The following is a 24,535-nucleotide window of genomic DNA, read 5'->3' on the forward strand; positions in this document are numbered from 1 at the left end:
AAAGGCTGGTGCCTACTCTGCCTATTTGGTAATCCAGCACTGATACCCCACTCCCATTTATTGCCCTGCTTCCCACTGAACGCTGTGTAATATAACGATTACGAGTGGCTAATTCCAATAATCACTTTCTAGTCCCTAGTTCCCCATCATGAAGCAGAAATGCTTCTGTCACCCTTTTTCAGAAAAAATGTCCACTTTTCTTTGCAACAAGTTCCTTGAAATGTTGCCTAGAAGGCTCTAATAATGAGGAAGGATCTTTTGTCCAGTTTATTTCCTTCCTAATCCACTCATGTCTATGTTCCATGAAGGAAACGAGCCTGTGCTGGGCAATTATTTTGGAGAAGAAAACACAGAAACAGCTCTTTGCTCCACTGAGCCCTGTGCTAGGGAGACCTAAAGAGGTCAGACCTTGACTCAGAGAGGAAGTTTGCTGCAGGCAGATAGACTGGCGGAACAGAAGAGAGCTTGCTGGGATGGGGTGTGCTGCAAAGCAACTTCCTGACTCTTGCTCCCTGCCCCAACTAAAAGTTTTATGCTATTTCTAGCTGTACCAAAATCCAATGACAGAAGAAACAAATCACCACAGTGGGAGGAATCTTTAATCACAGCACCCTTGCCCAGCAGATGCTGGTAAGCTGATCTGTATGAAGTGGGAGGTCAATGCTATTTGGTGGTTCTGAACGCCAATTCAAGACATGCTGAGATGCTTTCCTTGCCTTATTTGCTTGTATGTCACAACTGTAAAAAATCTATCTATCTATCATCTATTTATCTATCTATACCACATAAAACATTAAGCATTAAGCTACACCTGCTACTTCAGATGAACATGACGGTGGGCAAAATTGGAATTGGGGTTATCCAGTGTCCAAGGTGATGGATCTGTGCTTCAGTAAGAGCGTTCAAAAGTGCCCATCCTTTTATGTAGGTAGTCAGGTACATATACAGTATTAGCAGTATTCAGCTTCAAAGTTCTTTGGAGAACTTATCATGCTACTCAGATGCAAGTTATTTTGATCACAGTTAATGCTCCCAGGCAACAGAGATTTCTGTCACGTTATAAAATTCTGGGTATTACTGTGCAGTAGGAGGTAAAAATAATTTGCCAGCATACAAACAAACTCCGATAAGCATAAACTAAACCTAAAAAAAAAATCATCCCCCTCTCATTGTGCTTAATTCTCCACAGTTCACAGTGTGTTTTAAATGGCTTTCAGGAAGCTTGAGGCCACAATGCTAGAGTCTGCTGAATCAGCATCAGAAACTGGAGCGAGTGGTTGCTGGGAAGAAGTGATGGATTTGGGGTAGCAGAATTGCATGAGGTGAATGTCAGCATAGCAAGCTACTTAAATGAATCCTGGAGGTGGGGACTTGAATCAACTAGAGAACAGGGATAGGAAATCTGTGGGAGTCAGAGTCCATCAACATCTGGGAGGGCACCACACTGGTGATTCCTGCCCCTAATGTTTAAAATATTACTGGTCAAATTGTGGGAATTAGACTTTAGTTCCCATTTGCACAGTATGCAGAAGACAGCCCTGGGTTAGAATCATAGAATCATAGAGTTGGTAGAGACCACAAGGGCCATCGAGTCCAACCCCCTGCCAAGCAGGAAACACCATCAGAGCACTCCTGACATATGGTTGTCAAGCCTCTGCTTAAAGACCTCCAAAGAAGGAGACTCCACCACACTCCTTGGCAGCAAATTCCACTGCTGAACAGCTCTTAGTGTCAGGAAGTTCTTCCTAATGTTTAGGTGGAATCTTCTTTCTTGTTGTTTGACTCTTTAATTAGTTCTCTTTTTCCCTCCTATAAAAACCATGCAAGACACTCTCTTTTAAAGTTAAATAAATACCGTAACTTTTCCTTAGTGTACGTGCAGTTCCTGCTTAAATATACTATGCAGGTAGGTGATGAGTATTCTGTAAACTGCCCTGAGACCTGTGGGTATAGGGCAGTATATAAAATCAGTCAATCAATCAATCAATCAATCAATCATTCCCAGGCTTCTAAAAACCAGTAAAAAGAGTTAGGGGAAAAGATCTGCTATAAAAATCCTACTCCTACGGATGGTTCTCCATTTTTAACCCCATATGGTTAAAAATCCTACTCTCCACAACTTGAGCAGTCTTGTCCCACACATGACATTTTACTTTTCACTGTTTGGGGGCCACTAAAATGATGATTACCTATTCATTATCGTGATAAGAGTCCTCTTCCTACAGGAGCAAACCTGCAATGTGCAAAATAGCTTCCCTTCTCAGTGATGTGGCCTCTCCAGCAGACATGAGCTGCAGAGCTAACTAATGTTTGCTGTCTGTGTGTGGGATTTGTCATTTTCCATGGTTATTCTGGTCTATATTCAGTGGTTTGGAACTTTTCTGCACAATAAATGGCTGATTCAGCATGCCCAATGGGTGGTGAGGTGAGTCATACTCATTCAATTTAAGTCAACGTCCCCAGCTGTAGGAGATGCAGTGTACTTTGGCCATGGCAAGAAAACAACAGTCATTGCTGAGGTAACCGGAGGGAGAGGAAGCACAACTCAGCTCCACCAGATAACCTGTTTATGGAGCATTCATCCTGATTTGCTTGCACAAAGCTTACATGGCGGTTAGAATATGGTCTGTCTTTATCGGGCATGTGTTTTGAGTTGTTTACAATGCGGTTATATTACAATGGACATTTACCTGCATCCATTCGCTTGCGAGGTGTTCACACATCTTCCCAGTAATATTTATCTCACACTTTTCAGTCCATGACACCGACACTTCCCAAAATGCAAAAAGTCTGTTTTCGGGGGTTTTTTTATTAGAGTGAAATTGTTCCTCTAGAGCAGGGGTGGCCAACTCCCAAGAGACGGCGGTCTACTCACAGAGTTAAAAACTGGCAGTGATCTACCCCTGCTTTTTGGGGTTCAGGTCAAAGTTGTTGAGCTTCTTTTTATGGGCTGCAAGGCTAAAATGTCTAGGTGAGCCAAATTCCTTGGGCTTCTTTGGGGGGAGCCAGTAATCTACCACAGACATCCAGTGATCTACCGGTAGATCATGATCTACCTGTTGGACATGCCTGCTCCAGAGCAGCTTTTCTTAACCTTGGGTTCCCAGATGTTGTTGGACTACAATTCCCATCGTGGCCAATGGTCAGGGATTATGGAAACTGTAGTTCAAGAACATCTGGGGACCCAAGGATGGGAAAGGCAGAGAGGGAGAGGGGGAGGGGAGAGACCAAAGGCAGCCTCAGGCATCCCTTCAGCATGCCTATACAGAGCTCCCCTCCCTCTGGCTACTAGCTGCCCCTGCTGAGGCCATCAGAGGAAGAGAAAGCAGCACTCAGGCATGGCCAGTGCTCAGGTTTTATGGGAATGGTAGTCCAACATCTGGATGGTACTAAGTTGGAGAAAGCTGCTCTAGAAACATAGCTGGGATTTGGGGTGCCCATTGATCAAGCTGCATCAACAGCAGTAACCAAGTGTGATGCTGTTTATGCTGTCTCCTTACCCACCCACCCATGGGTGTTGAGGTTAGGCAAGGTTTGCGTTAGTTCAGGTTAATCTCCATGCACAGCTAAGGCTGAAGCCACTTTCCATTAAAGCCCCCATTTGAATGGCTAGAAAAGCCTTGGTAAATGGCTGCCCACAACGGCACACCAGATCATTTGACTCTGAACAGTTGAGGATGGGGCGGGCAGGGGGAGCTTTTGTTTTCAGTTCAGTGGAAGAAATTGCATCTCTTGGTTTTGTATTCTTAAGCATGTTTGCATACTCAGCAGCTTTTTATTGGAGATTTTCTCCTATAATCATAATTATCCAGCTTTCTGGGAAAGAGGAAGTCAACACACAGTCCAAAGGTTTCAGCAACAAAAGCACGACTCTTTGGGGCAGTCACGTGCACTTAGGGACTTCCCTGATATTTAAAATTATTCCCAAATTATTGCCTCCAACAAATGTTGAATGACCTCTCTCCTATTTTTTGGCAGATGGAACAATGTGGAGAATGTTTATGATAAGATCCACTCCCTGATTCTCAAACACCAACCTTTCGTTATCTCTGCTAGTTTCCTTTAAAAACAAACAACAACCCCCCCACACACCCAGGGTGCATGATGTCATATCCTGAGCCCTCCCCATTCCCTGCCTGTCTTTGAAACTCTTACAGAAAGCTAGACACACTAAACAAGTGGACTGCTCTGTTCTGAACATAAGACAATTTATGTGTGGCTTTTGCCTGTTTCATTCAGTCCTGAAGAATTTGATTCAAGGAATCTGAATTCACCACAGTTCAAAGGAAGGAAGAATCCCAAGCACGGTGAGTACAGCAACGTAGTATGCTTTGAGTCATAAGGAGGGAGTTTAGAAATTCAAATGTGTGTTGCAAACGTGGAATATTGTCTCTATTGCGAACTCAAGAAGGTTGTTCGGTATGCTGAAAGCATCAGCTTTAATTAAAAAAACACATGTATAGTTCTAAATCTTGGATCCCATAAGATGTGTTCAGTGCTCTCTCTCTCTCTCTCTCTCTCTCTCTCTCTCTCTCTCTCTCTCTCTCTGTGTGTGTGTGTGTGTGTGTGTCTCTCACAGTCTCTGTCTCTCTGGGTTGTTGTTGTTTGCAGGGGGGTCCTCATTGAAAATATCTAGCAAAGTAGACTAGAAGTCAGCAATTTTCACTCAGAAAACCTCTATCACATATTGGGGGGGGGGGAATAAACACAACCTTCTCAAGTTTTAAGATTGTGCAATATGGCTTTGACACAAATTCAAAAAAATCCTCACAAATATCCACAATGTAATTCAGCTTCAGCACCTAGATTTTGAGCCTAACAATGACAGCATTCTAAAGAGCCTGTTACACATTTGGTTGCAAGTATTTTAAAAATTAGTTGGTTCAGTAAAATGGCACGTTTTTCATTTTGTAGGATCAATGAAACCACTAATGCCCAGGACCCAACATTCCCATCTGTGTACTAGACTTACTTTCATTAGTGCAGTAAACACAGTGGGTTTGATCTAATCTAATTGTGATTGCATCCCAAAGAAATCAGCCTGAAATGTTAATCATGGCTTAGATTCCATTAATTCCAAAAGGAATTTACAATGCAATCCTAGGCATATTAAATCAGAAGGAAATTCCACTATGTTATATAAGACTTACTCCCATGTAAGCACTGTGGTCTTAGTGCAACTAACTATGGCTGCAATCCTATACCCATTTATCGGAGGGTAAGCCCCATGGAACTCAATGTGACTTATGTGTGAAGAGATATGCACAGGATTGCATGATTACTCTAGATCTATCTCTATGTATGTATTGGCTCAATGCTTCAATTCTGTGTGCACTTATATGGGAGTAAATTCCATTGAACATTGTGGAATTTACTTCCAAGTAACCATGGACAGGATTGTTCTACTTAGGAGTAAGGATGGAGGATAAATTTCATTCAGTTCATATTTAAAGCTGAATGTATCAAATCTGCACATTTTGAAACAAAATGTGAACCCAAACACAGCTGTCCTAAAAATTGCACTTATCTGAATTTTGCAATGTAGTTCGCTATCCAGTGGTTGCAAAATTGCATCTATTAGTAGAAATTGTGTATAAAAATAAAGGCATTGGTGAAGATAACATACAAAAAATGCATTATGATAGGGGAAACTGCTTGCAAAAATGTGTACATTGGTCAATAAAATGTAAATAAAATGTGTTTATTAGGAGAAAATTGCAGAAATATGCTGCTGAATTTTCATGAGAATTTTTTAAAATTGCAAATTGCTGCAAAGTACGGAGAGCTGAATTTAGACTGCTTGCTTGCTCAACAGGAATCTGCTTACCCAACAGAATTTCTGGTTTCTCTCTCCCCCCCCCCCCACAGACCTCCTCCCCATGCCCACCCAAACCTGGAGGGTCCCCCAAACCTCTGGAGCAAATTTTGAAGGGACACACAGGGGTGTAAGGGAAGGAAAAGCCCCATTCTATGAGCAGAAATACTGTCATGCTACATTGGATTTCACCTCCTGAAATGAATGGGATGTACATTCCAATGATGGTGCTAAATATCTCCTAATTTCATTGTACAGCTCCAGCCAAAGGAGCTGTGCCAGATGATTTAGTGTGCTGTCTGGTTCTCAGAATCATTAGTGGAGTTTCCTATCAGCAGTTGTGTCAACACACTGCTCTTCCTGCTGATTCAGGAACAAACAGTTTCATGCTAAGTGATGAGGATTCCAATGAGAACATGACTCTGTACTAAAGTGCTCTGATGGGCACCTCTTCTCGCAGAACATCTTTCGTGGAACTGATAAGTCAACCAAGCTTACCAGAGCAAAACAAAACACATTATTCAAAATGGTTTTCTGTCAGTCTCAACTCATTTTTAAAGCACAGAGGCTGAGCAAATGCATCAGTGTGAATTGTTGACATGGCTTAGCACAAGGACAAAAAAGTTCTGGTTTGGGGAGCTGTGTGGACTGAGGGTGGGTATAATATTATACTCTAATCTAAGAATAACTAGGTAGCTGCCAGGTTGTATGTGTGGCACATTCTAAGGACAGAATTCAACAGACCTAAGTGGGGGGGGGGTGCTGTCAGGGGAGGACTTTGGGGCAGAAGGCCATGACCCCACCCAGCCAGGATGAGCAGAATGGTCCCCAAATGCTGCAGGACTGGCTTGCCATAGAAGTGTAGATTTAGAAGGTACCTCAAGGGTCATCTAGTCCAACCTCCTGCGATGCAGGAATCACAGCTAAAGAATACCCAAAAGATGGCCATCCAACCTCTGTTTAAAAACCTCCAGTGAAGGAGAGTCTACCACGTATGAAGGTGGTTCATTCCACTATAAAATAGCTCTTAACCACCAGGACATTCTTCCCAATGTTTAGTCAGAATCTCCATTCTTGTTACTTGAATCCATTGGTTTGGGTCCTACCACGTAGAACAGCAGAAAATAGGCTTCCTCCATCTTCCATGTGACAGCCATTCAGATAGCTGAAGATGGCTATCGTATCAACTTTCTGTCATCCCTTATCCAGGCTCAACATACCCAGTTATTTGTAAGAATCCTTCGTAAGTCCTAGTTTCCAGACCCTTTCTCATCCTTTGCACATCCTTTGTCAATATCCTTCTCAAATTGTGGTGCCCAGAATTGGACTCAGTATTCCAGGTGGGGCTTCACTAAGGCGGAATGGAAAATGCAGAAAGTAATTCAGAAAGAAACCACCACCACTGTAAGTCCATAGTGTGAAATTACCCAACTGCACCCCTGTGGGGATAGGCTAGTGCATGGGTATGCAACCTAAGGACCGGGGGCCGGATGTGACCCATTCACCTTCTCAATCCGGCCCGTGGACGGTCCGGGAAATGGCGTGTTTTTACATGAGTAGTAGTAATAATAATAATAATAATTTATTATTTGTACCCCGCCCATCTGGCTGGATTTCCCCAGCCACTCTGGGCGGCTTCCAACAAAGATTTAAAATACGTTAAAAGTAGAATATGTGCTTTTATTTAAAATGCATCTCTGGGTTATTTGTGGGGCATTGGGATTTGTTCATTTCCCCCCAAAATATAGTCAGGCCCACCACATGGTCTGAGGGACAGTGGACTGGCCCACGGCTGAAAAAGGTTGCTGACCCCTGGGCTAGTGTGACTGAATGCTGCTCCATAGGAAAAACAATACAAAGAAAATTGCAAACTAGTACACTGGGGAGAATGCTAGATTGGCGTGTCGTTTTTCTTTGTGGAAGGGTTTTTGGGAGGGGTATAGTGTGAACCCTTTGATCACGTCATGCTGCACCTGCATTTATAATTTTGCAGTTTTACCTCCCCAGTGAGAACAAGGAACTATTTTTAGGGTAGCAAATAGATTGTTGTGCTTGGACTAGGTAGCCTACTGGAAATAAAGGCACTTCTGGCACAGTGCATAAAAAGTCAAATACAAGGGAAGGGTGGAGAGAATTTGCTTTTCTGATAGCACATCATACAGTAGGCAATTTTGCTTTCTTCCTGTCACCCTTGGAAAGAACTTGCCTTTCCTGGAAAGAACTCATCAATCTGTTTTACTCATCCAGTATCTTCCTTTTAAAAAAACCAAAACAACAAAAAACACTTATGTTGCAGAAACAAGCACTCTTTTCTGTTTTTAAATAACTTTCTCCACTCACGACTTATGAAATAATAAATATGTTGTATGACTTATAAGTGGGATAGCAAGCACTCCTTAAGAAGAACCCTACCTTGTTGCTGAGCCCCCATGTCCTTTAAACAGTTGTGTGTGGATTTTGGTAGGTGAAAATGCTACACTTCCTGCCATCCCTCCCACCCATGAGACCTCTGTCTTTGAATAATACTGTGATTATGATTTAATAGATAGAAGATAGGGTGCAGCAGAACGGGAGAGACAACAACTCCCTGGAAAAGGAGTGGGAAGTCAATAAAAATAAGAGAAAAGATCCCAGGCTGGGGTAGGGAGATAACTCTGTATTTGAGTGTGATTGCTCTTTAAATTCAAGGGTGTAGGTGCAAATGTCACTTAATGCAGATTAGTTACTCTTTAACACAATTTGAGCACCCTTCTGTTCATGCAGATGGGATTTCTCCAGAGCAGAGCACTCACATAAGTTTCTTTTCTCCACTCTACAAAATCAGGAGGGAAGACACCCTTTCATCTGTTGGGATGTTCCCATTTTTCCATGCTTTCTTGACACTGTAATGTTTCATAGACAGAATTTGCATTGCTAGGTCTAAAGTCATCTGTACAGTTTGGCGCGTTTATGCCTTAACAATGGTAAAATAACAAGCTGATTCTTTGATACCCGATGTATCTCTGTCGTTCCCTAAGGAAGGCAGCCCTTCTTGGGATACTGCATGTTGATTCATGGATTTAACACTGCCCTTATGTTGATCTGAGACAGGTTTCTTTCCTCAGTAGACACCCAGTTTTGCCCACAAATAGAGGAGGAAAATTCCAGCTTTTCTGTTATATAATATATGCTCTTTAAAATATTTACACAGCCAGCCACAGTGGAGTCTTCCAGGCCTAAAACTGTATGTACCTATCTATCTAAGTACAAATACTCTGTTAGGAACAAAGAATGTAATCATTCATTCTGCAGACACCATTCCAGTAGAGCTAAGCAGGGAATGGTTAATAAACCCAGGGAGAGTACATTTCCTGTTGCTCAGTGGCAATTGCTGAGGAAGCTTGCTTAATCCATCAACAGAGCTGAGTTAACTCTTGATGGAAGGGAAACGATTGTAATTTCCTTTAAGGTATGTCTAAAAGAAAGAGAAAAATAAATCCCAAACTGTATCAAGGCCTTTTTTTGCACATAATAATTCCAGAATGCTTACCCAGATTGTCCATTCTGATACTACTTTGTTTTTCTTGGGATTTTGAGTTTCTTATCTGCATGAACACGGAATTCTCAGTTTTGCAGTTACGCCTCCTTGCTGATCAACTCTGGTTTCTCATGTGTCACGGTAGCAGAATGCTAAGAGCAGCACTGCAATATAGCATTCTCTGCTTACACCTTAATAAACTGACCCTGTGTTCTGATATCATCATAATGCATTTTTTCCTCATTTTGAAGAGATGCCATTTGGGGCATACACTATAGTATATGTGAGAATTCCACCCAACTGTGGAAAGGTTTAGCTGGGAATCATTAATGCACTCTTCCCATCTGCTGTACGTAAAACGCAGACCTGTATCTGCTGAGTAACAGGCAGAAATCTAGCAGGTACAGGTCTGCATTTCTCTGTACACAGAGCTTCTGTAAAGTGAAAAAGGTGGTGTGTTTAGAAACCAGCTGTTTAAAACAGCAATCCTAGCAAGTTTCTAGCACAACTTTCAATAGGTGGTGGAGGTTATGAAATGTATGTCATGGGTTAATTTCTAAATAAAGAGAATATGCATGAAATGAGAGAGCGGCAGGGTGTGGGTGTGTGTGGAGAGATTATTTGGGTGTCTGAGCAACTAGCGGTTCATTGTGATACGCACAAGCTGCAGTGGGCCTTGTGTTTACAAGCTTCCTGTTCCAGGACAGCCACAAGGGAATCATGGACATTTGCTTTAATTTTTTTATTAATTGTGGTGTATTATTTTATCTGAACCCAACTAATCAGTTTAACTTAATTGTGGTTTGTTTGAAACAAGGCATCCTCAAGCCATGGGTTGTGAATCTGGTTTCTTTCAATAAAGCATAGTTAAGATTAAACACCAAACTGCAATTCATGAAAACCAGAAGTGATTTCTCCTTGAGGTTGTTCCAGAGGAGGAGAGAGGAAATATACACACCCAAAGCTAACTGCAGTTCCCAGGGCCGTATTAAGCATTTCTGGCACCCCCCTCCTTCCCAGAGTTGCCGACCTTCCTTAGGGAGGACGGCGCTGCTGGCAACGCACACAGCTCTGCGGGGCTGGAGGAGGCAGAAAACGGCTGGAGGGCAGCTCCTCCAGTGGGGAAGAGGCAGAGGCTGGACGCGGCAGCTCCCGGCTCAGCTGGCCACTTCATGCCGTGGTGGCTATGGCAGGCAGAGGCTCTGGGCGCGGTGCTGGTTTGGCACAGCATGGCGGAGGCGGGCAAGGGCGGTGAGCTGATGCTGGGAGGCACCGCGTCCAGCCTCCGCCTCTTCCCTGGCGCCCTCCAGAACTTGGCACCCTGGCGCCCTGCACCACTTGCCTCTATGGGTAAGATGCCCCTGGCAGTTCCTTCCCATCACTATAAACTATTATTTGTAGCAATGTCTGAACTGGGCCAGACTGTGAATGTTCTGTAGCAAGGGAATCAGGCCTCCAGAAGCTCCCTTCTTTATTAGAACTTCCCATCTTGCCAACCAAAGGCCTGGCATTCAGAATAGTTTCCAGGGGTGAACCCTGTAAATGCAGCCTCAGATCAAGGCCAGTAATACACTTTCGAGCTTCATTCCAAAAGAAGCCCTGCTGCCCAGAAACATTTTGGGGAATGGGAAAAGGCAGCTGGGGTAGAGGGACAGTTATATTTTTTCTACAATTTATCAGATCAGACCATGAGCCTCCATTTCCATTTTTGCTGCAGATGCTTTACATGGGTGTGTAGCAGACTTGAATATATCTGCATAAGAGATAGCTGGACTTCCTGCCAACGTCTGTATCAGTTTGATAACAATACTTTTGGAAGAAGCATGTCAGGGTCAATAAAATAAATTTGGCCTCAGGAAAGTTGTAAACAAAGAAAAAAGTGGTTCCTGTCTTTCTGTTTCCTGTTTCCTTGACAGGCTGTGCTTCCTTTTGTTTAATTACCACATCATGCGGATATGTGCATCAACACCTAAATCAGAAATGGGCAATCCTTTTCCAATTGAAGGTCTCATACCCTCCAGGGCTATCTGTGGGGTGGAGGGTGGGGGGTCACATGCTGGTGACAGGCATCCCTGCTTTTGACTTTCAAGCATCTCTTCAAAACTTTTTTGCACTGACAGGCCTTCACAGCTGTTTAATTTTTGATTAGCCAGTCACTTTAACGCTTATCTGCATTTTATTTTTTTTAATGATGTTTTATAATGTACACTGCTTTGATGTTTTATGATCTGGTGGTGCAGAAATACTTCTATATATAAATGAAGGCCAGGACTAAAGCCCAACTTGGATAGGTTTGCTGCTTTTTCTTTCTCTCTCTGCCACCACTTTCTCTCAGTCTGTCCCCACTCCCTTTCTATTATTCCCTTCCCTATCCCCATCTTTCTCCACTAGGCTGACAAGGGAGAGACAAATTGCTCTTGCCAGAGGCTTGAACTGATCACTTGCAGAGAACTTTTGAAACTGGGTCGAGGGCACAGGTTGCATGCCACTGACTTGCTTGATCAACAGCTGGGGCAGCGCTGACTTGTCTGTAGGAAGCCTGGGCAATGGAAGCAGCAGGGTATCAGAAGATAAAAATCTGGGTCACCTTGGAGATCTGAGACTCAGGAAAAAGGAAAGCTGCTCACGTATTGCGTCTCCTGCCAGAAATTACCCCAGTAGCACCATCTTTCAGTAGGTTAGGAAATTGTGACTTGCATGCAAGGACACAAGAAGGGATTCCCCCTCCCCCCCCCTGTTCCGCCCTGTATTCATCACACACAGCATTATTTGTGCTCTGCTACAGTTCACTTTCTGCCAAAAACTAAGTTACTCGTCTCACTTTCCACTGCAGCAAAATTATGTAAGTAATCATGTAAATTATGTAGTCAGTATGTTATCCAACCCCACAATGAAAATGGGGTGTGTGATGTAATCAATTTCTTATCAAATGGGGAAAGTGACAGTGAATACAGATTGTATTTGGTGGACTGAATTTACAAGTAATAATTACTTTTGCACTGGAAAAATAAAAAGTAATGATATGTAACCACACAATGCACAATGTTTCCTTTAATATTAAAGTGTGAGAGAGAGGCTTAGATATGTTGTGGCATGAACTGGGTTGTGCACGCAGCACCATCTGCGCACAGCCAATTGCACATGCAGTTTGTAAAGGCTGTATGAGCTGCATGAGCATGTCTGATCTCCACACAAATCCAATGCAGACATGCCCTCATCATTTTCCATCGTACATTAAGATCCTTTGGGCCCAACTACCTTTAACACCCACAATCCAATTAATTAAGTATCCATTGGCAGGTAAGGTTGGAATGAAAGCATCTCTCTAGCATGCATATGAAAACAGCAAAGATTCTAACCCATAAACTATAAGTGGGTGTGATGCCTTTCCCTATGATTAGAACGTGGGCTGGATATGTGGATCTGATTAAATTTCATGAATTTAATTTGAGAATGGGTAATTTGGGCCCCTATTGGCTGCTGTAGACTAATTGGATGACTGAAATATAGCCTAATAAACTAAGAGCAACAACAGCGGAGCTGGTTTTTATAAAACCCACTTTCCTGTGAACTGAAAGTCAAACAACAACCCCCACCGCTGCCCAGCCCTGTGATGAATGGGAAATCTCTGGGGGAATTTGTGGGAAAGTAGCAGCTATAAACCTGTGCAGAGAGACTCAGTGGATTATGGCTGATGCCAGAAAAGCATCCTCTCACTTGCTAATAAAAGATGCAACAGCATGTTCAGAGGCTTTGGGAAAGGTAAAGCACAATTGCTGAATCCGGCACGTACAAGTCGTGATTACTGCAATCAGCACCTGCCTGTGTGCCTCACCCCACAAAAAAAGCAATCAAGAGATATTTCATTTATCAAAGGCCATGAAAAAACCCCGGCACAGGTGGGGGAGGGGAAAGAGGAAGAATGACAGCCTGTCTTACTCTCTCTTTAGGCTGCAGGCTTTTAGTTAATGCATGGAAGGCCTTGAACACAAAAAAGTAACTAAATACTAAAATATCTACAATCTGAAGGAAACATATAATTATGTGGGGGAACCAAGAAAATACTAGTTGGAGCAGGGCCAACCCCAATGTTTTCCAACACAATTCCCAGTTTGAACTCTGGTGACATTGTGTGGATGCTGTAGAAAAGATGTGCATGAGCAGCACCAATTCCAAAGTAAACTCCCATCTTGAATCACCTGTTACTTACAAAAACAAAAGTCGATGCTTTCTATCTCTGCATTTGATGCACAAAATGGGGGCAGAGGAGAGCATGTTCACCTGAAGTTTGAACAGGTACTTTCTCATAGCCCCAAACTACCACTTCCTGTTTCAACTGAGCTTGCTGGAAATTTTCCTAGGCATGTTAACCACTGATACATTTGAAGTGTATCTACATCTGATCTTACTTCCAGACCTGTTTATTGAACAGTCATCCTAATTTATTGGTGGGAAATTTAGATGATGTTGGTTATCTATTGAGCATTCATTCTGATTTGTTTGCCGAGAACTTAGATGACAAGCAAATGTTATCCCACGCTTTCAAGGATGTTTTCCTGTCAACTTCCTTTTTGCAAAAAGTCTGATCTTCTGATGTTCACTGTGCAAGACGTCCAAATCAACTCTGATTTCACAAGCTGAATTTGCCAGTTCGTGATTGAATCCTACCCCAAAAGAGTGACAGGCTGGAAGTGGTCTCAGTGCAGCACTGCTGCACTACATTGGAAACACAGAAAACATCCAGAAAAGGGCAGATAGTTCCCCACCAGGAACCTGACAGAGAATTTAGGAAGTGAAGCTCACTCACACTTAGCTTCATTCCAGGAGCACAGTTTCATTCTGCTTAATTTTCTGCATTTCAAATTCCTCTTAAGGCAGGACACTAAAAAAAGAAAGAAAATAGCAATCTTGATCCAGCTTCTCTTCCTTTCCCCATAAATCATAATGAGCAAAGTTCCTCCCAATTTCAAAAGGGCAAAATAAAGAATCCCCCCCCAAAACCCTGTATTCTGCCAGTCCCCCCAAGCACTCACTCAGAATTCTCAGTTGACATTGGCCAGTGTCAAAATTGTAGAAACAAGTCAGTCTGGATTCCTGACCTATCAATTTTTCAGTATGCTGTTTCACTGTTGGGCATAACTGACCTTTTCATTCACTTTTTGATCAGAAAATGAATGCCGATGTACTTGTCAGAAGATGTTAGCACATTAGAACAAAGCGTGAGAACAGAGGATGGAAAGCAAATCCAAATGAAAAAATGTCTGACTGACCCAAAGAGAGGCTTTGATGTTACACACAGAATAATTACTTCTCTGTTGTGCTTGCGCCTGTTTACACAGAAGCTGAAAAGACTCCGCACCTCACTTGTGGTCAGTAGGTTACATTCTGTTCCCCTATCTCCATATGCTATGCTTAGAGTCCAGGAATTAAGTGGATGACCTATTCTGAAAGGACCAATGGACCCATTTAGTCCAGCATTCTGTTCTCACAGTCGCTGACCAGATGCCTGTGGAAAGCACACAAACTGGACCTTTGAGGGGGGGAGCAAGATAGGAAATAAATAAATAGTGGACAAGCCTGATGAGAGGATTTGCTGCCAGCCCTAAGTGAAAGAAGTGACAGCCTGGCAGGGAATTGTCTAGAGCACACCATTACATCTGACTTGGTCCTGTGTCTGCAGGAAATATCCCAAGCACCTTGTTAACAAATCACTCTTGACAGTGCCCAGGAAACACTTTTCTTGCTTTCTCCACTTTTCTTCCTTCTGGCTTTATATTGTTGTTGTTTAGTCGTGTCCGATTCTTCATGACCCCATGGACCAGAGCACGCCAGGCACTCCTGTCTTCCACTGCCTCCTGCAGTTTGATCAAACTCAGGCTGGTAGCTTCGAGAACACTATCCAACCATCTCGTCCTCTGTCGTCCCCTTCTCCTTGTGCCCTCCATATTTCCCAACATCAGGGTCTTTTCCAGGGAGTCTTCTCTTCTCATGAGGTGGCCAAAGTATTGGTGGCTCAGCTTCACGATCTGTCCTTGCAGTGAGCACTCAGGGCTGATTTCTTTAAGAGTGGATAGGTTTGATCTTCTTGCAGTCCATGGGACTCTCAAGAGTCTCCTCCAGCACCATAATTCAAAAGCTTTATATTAATGCATCACATTAGATAGATGGGAAGTTATTTTTGCTAATGCTGGCAGGTAGATCCTACAATATTGCCTTAAAAGCTGTGCTGCGCACACACCTTACCTTGACTTTTCGCAACACAATACTTCCCATGTTTACTCAGAAGTCCCACTGAGTTCAGTGAGTACTTCTTTGACTCAAACCCCAAGTCTATTTGCTTAAAGAGGTTAACTTCCAAGTAAGTGTTAACAACAAAACTAGAGCCTTAAAGGCCTACCTTTATTGATTTGGAACTGAAAGCCAGTGCAAAACAAGGCATTCAGCAAGGTTACGTGGTAAATTTCAGTATCAGCCTACCCTACTCACAAGGTAAGTGTTATAAGCCTTGAGACACGTAAATGGCTCATTAAGCAGTAGAGTTAATTGAATGCCTGAGTGAGACCATTATAGACAGTGTGTGCTAGTGATTTACCACTGACATAATTAGCTGGTGGTAGTTTGGCTTCTAATGAAAATATAATTTCAACTGCTGCTGACAATTAAAAAAAAAACAAAAACACTATCTGCTGTAAACCGATTAAGAAGATAGCAGAGCTGATCTACAATATTTGTCTAACACAGAACCTGTTTCTTTTAAAGCACGCTCTCCCTTTTTCTGCCCTAAAGCAGAAAAAAGTGTAGCTCTGGCATTTTAATATGTGAAGGAAACCAAAGCTGCACCTTCAATAAGTCTTTGTTGCAATAACTGAAGATTTCCATACATGCCCATTATTTATTTTTTTACTTTTAAAATATGGTTATGCCTGTACGTATACATGAGGTAAATATACAACATACATGTATATAATAAAACTGTAATGATAACAAAAACAGCACAGCTATAGTCTTCCTTCATGCTGCTATTCAGGGTGATAAAATCATAATGGTCAAGTCAGTAAAGAGTTCTTTCATATGTTCAGAAGTTGTCACATTAAGAGCAACGGGACCTCTCTGGGAAGATTTTGGTTTAAGCCTGTTTGGAAATGTAAAAAGTTGGATATTATTTTCATATGTTCTAAGAGTTTTCCAGGTACCTACTTCCTCTACCTGCCTTTTTCTTTTCATTTTATTTAACACATTAACTGTAGAGAGCAAACATTGCTGTGTATCCTCACGTCCTAACATGAGTGCTCCATCTCAGAGTCTACCTAAACTTTGGGGACACTCGATTCCACCAAGCACCCCCAACTGACTCTCTAGCCCTCCAGGCTACTTAGCATGCTCATTCTTCATTAAGATGTGATGTAGTGTATGTGTGTTAAAAATAGTAGTTCTACTAACCTTGGGATTCCCCGAAACATGATACCACCTCTCTCTTGTTTCAGTTCCAGTTTGGTTAGCACTCACTACCTATGCATTATGCTACTGGGAATGATCTGGAATGCCAAGGAACATATTTCCAGAGGGGTAATTGTGTGAGTCTCTTGCACCCCCCAAAATCAAAGCCTCTCCTGGGGAAACTTAAAGACTAACAAATGTCTTGTGGACTCAAGCCCAGTTTGCTCTTATGTACCCTGATCTCCAAGCAGTTTCAGTTCATAACCTGGGTTGTTTCCATGGAATGAAGCCACTAAAGGTTTGGTGTCTCTTTGTGATCTAGGGTTATATTTACGCCTTTAGGTGGAAATCCGCTTGAATGCCAAAAGATGCCCAAAGTTCACTGCTTCCCATTGGATTTTGAGGGGGATGCAGCCAACCCACAAATTTTTGTTAGCTCCTACCATCTAGTACTCAAGCTTCTTTCTCTGACTCTGTGTGCCTCTTGAAAACTATGAGTTTATTATACTCTGACAATCTGATGACAGCACTTCCAGCCAGGGAGGAAGAAAGATATGCTGACGTTTTACTACACTGCCTGTCATCTTCCAGAAGTGTGTCCAGCAATTCAGTTTCTGTGCCTCAGGCCAAGGCTATTTACTGAAGAAAAGAGACATTTTAGCAGACCTCTTCTGCAGACCCCAATCTTACAATTATACAGAGTGTTCACCTATGGATAATGTAATACATAATAGTTGTATAGTTACTTTTCGAACACCCTGTAGAATCACAAGTTTGGAGGGGACAACTCCAGCCCATAGCAATATATTATATAGTTATAATGTAACAAGCATTCAGATTTCCTAAGTATACAGTACATGCAGAAGTGTTCACAGAAAATTGCATATCTACTTGAAAACTAAGAAAGGGTTATCTAAAAATGTGCATGTATTTTTTGGTGGGGAATCTTTTTTCCTAAATTCCAGTACCTTCTTGCTACTGGCACTTAACATAACCAGCTACCCAGTAACATTTTCACTTGGAAAAAGGAATTTCCTTGCTATGAAGATGACTTATTTCTCTTTTTACATATTTCACATTGCAGTTTCCTGTTTGGTTTAACCTATTTTCCTTATTAAATTGGATTACCATTTTTGAATACCTGGTTGCACCTTTAATAAAGATCTGAGGCGATTAAATGGTAACAATTTTTATCTATATGCAACAAAAAGCTTTACCTGCTAACTTCTGCTGACAAAAACACAGGGACTGTTGCTGCTGTTGGACTACAACTCCCATCAACCCTAGCTAGCAGGACCAATAGTCAGGGATCACACGAGTTGTAGTCCATCAACAGCTGGGGATCAAATTCTGAGAAACAATGGACCAGACTTCAGCCTTACATCCCTTTTCAAGGCACCCAGGAAACGCGTATTACGACATATCGCCTTAAAGGCTTGAGATAAGAGTGAAAACCGTTGCAAATATTGAGAAACCTCCCATTGCATTAATTCAAACTCTATCGGCACTTATTAATAGAAGTTGCCATGCCCATTTATTCCTTTATTTCACAGCATTGTGCACGCAGCTCTACGCGTGGCTTACAATAAATAAGGCAGAAGGGTGAGTTGGGGGAATGCTCCAACTTAAGGACCGGGGGGGGGGGACATCATCCCTGACTTCTTCCTCTCCCACTCCGTTCTCCTCGTTTTAAACGAATCGTGTGAGTGTGTGAAAACGTCCTCTTCCGCCTCCGATTGGACAGTCCGTGGCACGTGACCGCCACCAACGTCCCGCCCCGTCCCTTGTACAGACGGATCCTGGAGGTGATACGAGGATGCGCGTGGGAAGGACGTGGGCGTGAACGCGAGGGTAGGGGCGGGGCGGGATTCCTCCTCCCCTTCCTTTTTTTAAAGGAACACCCACACGCTGGAGATGCGGCGTTCGCTGGAAGTCGATTTGCTTGCTCCGTGGTGGTAATGGCGGGGGTGGGGTGGAATCGCGCGCGCGCACGCGCTCAGGAAGGTCTGGCGCTCGCGCTCGCTGGCTGGTGTGTGGGCGTGTGTGGCTAGCGCGGAGCCGCGCTTTCATTGATTGGGGCGGTCTTAGTGGGAGAGGGAGCGCGCGAGGGCGTGCGGGTGTGGAACGCGCGCAGCACGGCAGCGGCACCCGCCCCACTAAGAAAACCGAGGCGGCGGCGGCGCTGGAGGTGGCCAGCCCGGGGAGGTGAGGGGAGATTCGTTTGCTCCGGAGGTGGGGGAAAAGGAAAGCAGCAGCGAGGTGAGGGGGCGGGGTCATTTAATTATTATATGCATATATTCCAAAGGGATCCCCTCTTTCTTCCCAGGCAGGGAGGATGAGGCGAGAGGTGGCTAGTGGCGTTGTAGTAAGTAAGAGCGGGTGGCTGGGCTGCTTCCGCTGCTGCAAACTGCGAAAGGAAAGGGGGGGGGATATTGAGCTGCTTTTTCATTCAGTGCCCTTGTTTCCAGGGTGTGATGTGTGTGGCGGGGGGAGAGAAACTCAGCTGTTGACCTGGGAAAGTTGTCCGTGTGGCGCGGGGTGGGGGGGGGTGGGGAAGGGAGCTACCCCAGCTGGAGAGACTTTTGCCATCTCTTTGCATAGCACTCCGTGGGGTTGCTTCTGGCGGAGAGATGGAGGTGCTGCTGCTGCTGCTGCTCTGTTTTTAAGCACTTCCCTTTTCTGTGGAGTTCCGAGTGTTTTCCTTGGTGGCGCCACCGAAATGGTGTCCGCCTGGGCTGGAGCAGAGGGGCGGGATTGTGTGGCTTCTCGACCTCAAGCCAGACGATGCCTTGGGGTGTGTTCAGCGTCAGGATACCTTCGAAATGGCATGTGCTGGGGGCAAACAACAGGTGGAAGCTCCATGGCTTCGTCGTGGAGAGTTGGTGTAATGCAAAGATGGGAGGCCTTTGACTTTTCAGTTGCTTTTGGACGCAGTTCCCATCAAGCCCAGAGAAGCTGGTTAATGGTCACAGGCAGCGGAGGGCCACAAGTTCACTGACTTAGTGTCTGCAGTCCTCAATTGATCCCATTGGATTCACTGAGACTAACTTCTGTGTAGACATGGTTAGCGGTGCCATGAACTGGGAAATCCCAGGGTCACTTTCAGGTCTCCGCCATCTGCATTTTGTGACACACACGTTGCACAGAATACTATACGAATTGTAAATATTATCCACTTCCTGCGTGTGGACCCTGTAAGGTTGGCTAGAAGGGATCTTTGTATAGTTGTCATTGGGGCAGAGCTGGGAACGCTTTGAGGCAAAGTAAAGAGTGTACGGAAAGAGGGGCCATTGACCAGTATGTCTGGATTACAAATTGTGAGAAAGGAGGATTTCCCCTTTCAGTTATTGGGGGAGGTCAGTAGGCAGGAACAGACTTTGGATCTGTTCCTATTAGAAGGTTGTTCTAATGAGTTTGTGAGTGCAGGGTATTTATAGAATTGGGCAGGAATACTTGAAATTCCTCCTCTCTGGCCAGGTTATAATTGTATACATCGATCGAAACATTAATATGATGTGGCCAAATTGTAAGTATAGCTGACTCAATTGTTTGGGCTTGTCCGGTTCTTCAGATATGGATTGGGGTGCTGTAGCATGGATATGGCAATACTTGAATTGCTATTGCTCTATGCTGGTTTTTGACACCTGTTATATGGACCCACCTTATTTTCCATTTAAATTGTTCTAACCGATTTTAATGCTATATTTTCATATTGCTGTAACCTGCTCCGGAACCTTGTGGTAAGGGTTCTTAAGAAATACTGGGTACATATATATATTTTAGTCCCATGAAATTATTGTTCAGACAAAAATGATAAGAATATGTGGTGAAAGACAATGAGAAGCTGCTGCTTATAGATGCAGCTCTTTTTGCCCTGGTTATTTTTTTCCAGAGGCCCAACAATACTTGCTGTCAAATCTTGTATGGAATATACGTTTAAATGTTGGGTGGAGAAGACTGATCTGCTTTTATGGTGTTGGTTACATTGCCAGATCCATAAGCATGTGTGATGGAAAGGTCTGTCTTCAATGCGAGTCCTTTCACTGGGCGCATTTTTGCTGTGGCATCACAGCTGGGGCTGTTTAGATGCACAATGTTGATTTTGAGCTATGTGGAGAAGACAGCAGCACAAGAGATTCTATGTAAAGGAAGGGATAGACAGGCTTGAGTTAGGGTGCTTGTGATGCCAGTGAAAACTGCTGCTTGAGAAGACTTTCCTTTCCCACTGGAGTAGGAACTGACACAGATTGCCTGTAAATCTGAGGGTTGCTGTACTGATTTAAAGCCCTTCTCCAGAAAGGCATGATGTGTATGCAGATTTTAACCGAGCATGTGATAGGAGCCAAGCATTGAGTCATTGTTAATTGGAAACTTAATACTTACTCTTTCTCTGCAGCTGCACAGAAAGACAGTGGTTATTAACTACTGCTTATTATTTTTAATCAAATGCTTGCTAATTTGTGGAGTTTCCTTTTCTTAAAAAAATCTGAAGCTGGCAGGCTTAAGAAAATTCACTTCTTTAAATCACTGTAAAAAGCTGCAAAGGAGATTGTAGTTGAGGTTATTTTTTGTAAGGTTGCTGCTCAATTTAACAGATGAATACATCATGGTAGAAGAAAAGAACAAATCCAAATCTCTTGCCAACTATCTCTTTCCTATTGGTGCCAGCCTTTCTCCTGGTAGTAAATTCGAAAGTTTAAATGATTTACAGTTTCAGCTTGTAGAGGAATTATTCCATTAATTGCTAATGTAAATGTTTTTCGAATGGCAAGCTTGTGTCTACTGTTCTATCAGGTGGTGCTGTGTGATATATGTGTGTTACTTACAATCCCCTGCATATTGTAGCCTTGACTGTAGCTTTGCCTACAAAGTATGATGACAGTGTAATGTACCTTAAATTGGTAGAACTGTGCAGGATGGATTGGCAGTTACTGGGCATGTTTTCCAATTAGATGGAAAGTAAATTCCCATGTTGGTTGGTTGAGTAATACAGTACATATTACTAATTTCAAAACTGAACACATCCTTTCCTCCTTCATCCATCATAGCTGTGGCCTTTACTTTGGATCTTCCTGATGTAAACTCTCAATCTAAGCCAGTGAGAAAGAATCTGAACTGAACATTGAACCAAACTGGCCTACGGTTATAAGGTCTGCAGTGGGTTGTTTTGTCTGCTGGATAGGTTCTTGCATTGTATCTTACAATAAATGTGCAATCCGATGCAGAGGAGTGTTTTGATCTGAACTACGCTTCCCTTCAGTGTGATGCATATTGCAGGTTCATGACATGATTGAGATTCAGGTTAGTAGGTTACTGGAGTAAACGGCCAGTGCACAAGCTTGGATTAAAAGCCAAGAATCACATTTGGTGACTGTAAGGAAATGTTTTAAATACAGTGGTACCTCATGTTACAGATGCTTCAGGTTACAAATGCTTCAGGTTACAGACTCCGCTAACCCAGAAATAGTACCTCGGGTTAAGAACTTTGCTTCAGGATGAGAACAGAAATTGTGTGGCGGCAGCAGGAGGCCCCATTAGCTAAAGTGGTGCTTCAGGTTAAGAACAGTTTCAGGTTAAGAACGGACCTCCAGAATGAGTTAAGTACTTAACTCGAGGTACCACTGTGTGTGTGATGTTTCTAGTGTTATATTTGAAGCCTAATGAATATTTGCTAGCCTGGCTGCAACTAGAAACAAGGGTTTTGATTTGTTTTTTGTTTTTTTAAAAAGCTTAGTTGTCTCAGTTGTAAATATCAACTTGGTGTAAACAGTCAGCCTTGTCAGTCTGAATAAATTATTTCTTAAGCACACACAAATATGACAACTTTTAATCTCTTATTTTGATAAAATATGTAGGCTTCTGCCCAAGGCAAGATTTGAATGTACTGGTAGAAGAGAATGTACAATTATGTACAGTGGTACCTCACAAGACGAATGCCTCGCAAGACGAAAAACTCGCAAGACGAATTTCCCTATGGGCTTGCTTCGCAAGACGAAAACGTCTTGCAAGTTTGTTTCCTTTTTCTTTTTCAATGCATTCCTATGGGAATCCGTGCTTCGCAAGATGAAAAATTCGCAAGACAAAAAAACTCGCAGAATGAATTAATTTCGTCTTGCGAGGTACCACTGTATATATGTGAAAATAGCTACTGAGGCTTTTGCATAAATGACTGTTTCGGAAACTAAACTGGGTATAACAGTACAAATAAATTTAACAGAATTCTATGGTCCAGAGATCACCAAGCTTTTGTGGGGCTTGTGCATGAAAATGTTGGTGTGCACCACACAGACACCCCAACCAGTTACACGCTGCATCCTACTATTTTGGCTACAATGCAATTCTCCTTTCAGGTCTTATTTCAGTGAGTAGATGGGATTCTGTTTGTTCCAGGAAAGGCTTCTGCAGGTGTACCTGTTTGCAACCCCTGCTATAGTCTCTGGAGTGCCAGGACAGGAGAGGGAGAGTTGCTCTTGCAGGTTTCCCTGTCTGAAGCATGGAAACCTCTGCTGTTCATGCTCCTCTGCTGGTGGGAATATCCAAACCCTCCTGTTCCCTTAACATGATGCCAGAATATTGTAGAGGGCAGGGGCAGGAGAATGCCGTCCTGGAGCAGGCATAACTTATTTTCTCTCCAGCCATGTCTATACTGACAAACATGAGAGAGGCAGGGCTTTGGATTTCCCAATTCTTTTGCTGCTGTTTCTCCCTTCCCTGATGCTTTGAGGAAAAAATAGCAAATTCCTGGACGAAAACAGATTAACACAGTTTACTGTTTTAAATAAATATTTACGTAATAATAAAGTATTTTAGACTTGCTATCATACTGCTAAAACAAATGTCTAAACAACAACAACAACAAAAAATACTTAACAGCTTCCTGATGATTGCATATAACCTACCAAGGTATAATAAACATGTTACTTGTTTATTTAGTTTATTTATATTTTTTAAAAAAATTAGTAGTTGTACCTTTTTGAGGCTTCATGTACATGTACTCAAAGTATTTGAGACTCAGAAATAGGCTATCCCAGTCAGTGGCCGAGCAATGTTGAGAAATTTCCAAAACAGTTACTCAGGTTAATGAAAACAGGGGAAAATGAATGCCTGCCACACTATGCTGCATGCCTATTTTGGCCTGGACTGCATTTCCTTATGCTTGACTCACTGCTTCAAAATCAGAGCTCTGTGGAGTTGATGGTGACTTGATATAAACTAGTTTTTCCTCTTTGATATGCCAGTTTTGATTGCATCACTAATGAGCCCAGAGCATGTATTTCCCTAAACTTTTATATTTGGTCACTGAGCAAGCTTGACTTTATGTCGACAAAAAGGGTAGAATGCTCCTTTAGATTCAGTGAATAATATTATGGTCCCAAGAAAGAAAGCAGAATGATGGCATGTAGCCATGGCAACAACATTTTGTATGTGGGCTTTTTAATGTAGGAGGATTCAGGTATCCTTGGTTATTGCTCAGCATTTTTTATCTAGGTTAAGGAAGAAATTTGCATATTTAAACAAAATCAGCTTGGGAAATGTATGCACTCTGTTGCTCAGAATGCTTACATTATTATTATTATTTTTAAAGGACTTGGCTTGTGATAAAAGGCTATCTTCTACATAGATTTCAATTAAACTCTTAGGCACAAGTAGCTTCAGGCTTGGAGTCCCAATACTGAAAGGCAAAATATTCTTTCTGTTAAACATCAAGAGATAAGAATAGACAAAAAAGTGCCTAGCTTTGTTCTAATTTAATCTATCAATACACT

At 42.7% G+C, this 24,535-nt stretch overlaps 1 protein-coding gene across 5 annotated transcripts in view; it reads left to right on the forward strand.

Annotated features, from left to right (window-relative positions):
* Positions 1–4,157: 4,157 nt before the first annotated feature.
* RALB (RAS like proto-oncogene B) overlaps positions 4,158–24,535 on the forward strand; it is a 27,963-nt gene continuing 7,585 nt past the window's right edge. Inside the window, exon 1 of one of the 5 annotated variants that reach the window (XM_081886045.1) lies at positions 4,158–4,307. The gene's annotated coding sequence lies outside the window, so the exon portion shown is untranslated. Of the gene's footprint in view, positions 4,308–18,593; positions 18,725–18,834; positions 19,029–21,817; positions 21,920–24,535 lie in introns of those variants that run through there. The other 4 variants (XM_081886046.1, XM_081886044.1, XM_081886048.1 and 1 more) reach the window with 4 other exon arrangements.

The sequence above is a fragment of the Podarcis melisellensis genome (genome assembly GCF_964234715.1).
Source record: "Podarcis melisellensis genome assembly, chromosome: 1".
NCBI lineage: Eukaryota > Metazoa > Chordata > Lepidosauria > Squamata > Lacertidae > Podarcis > Podarcis melisellensis.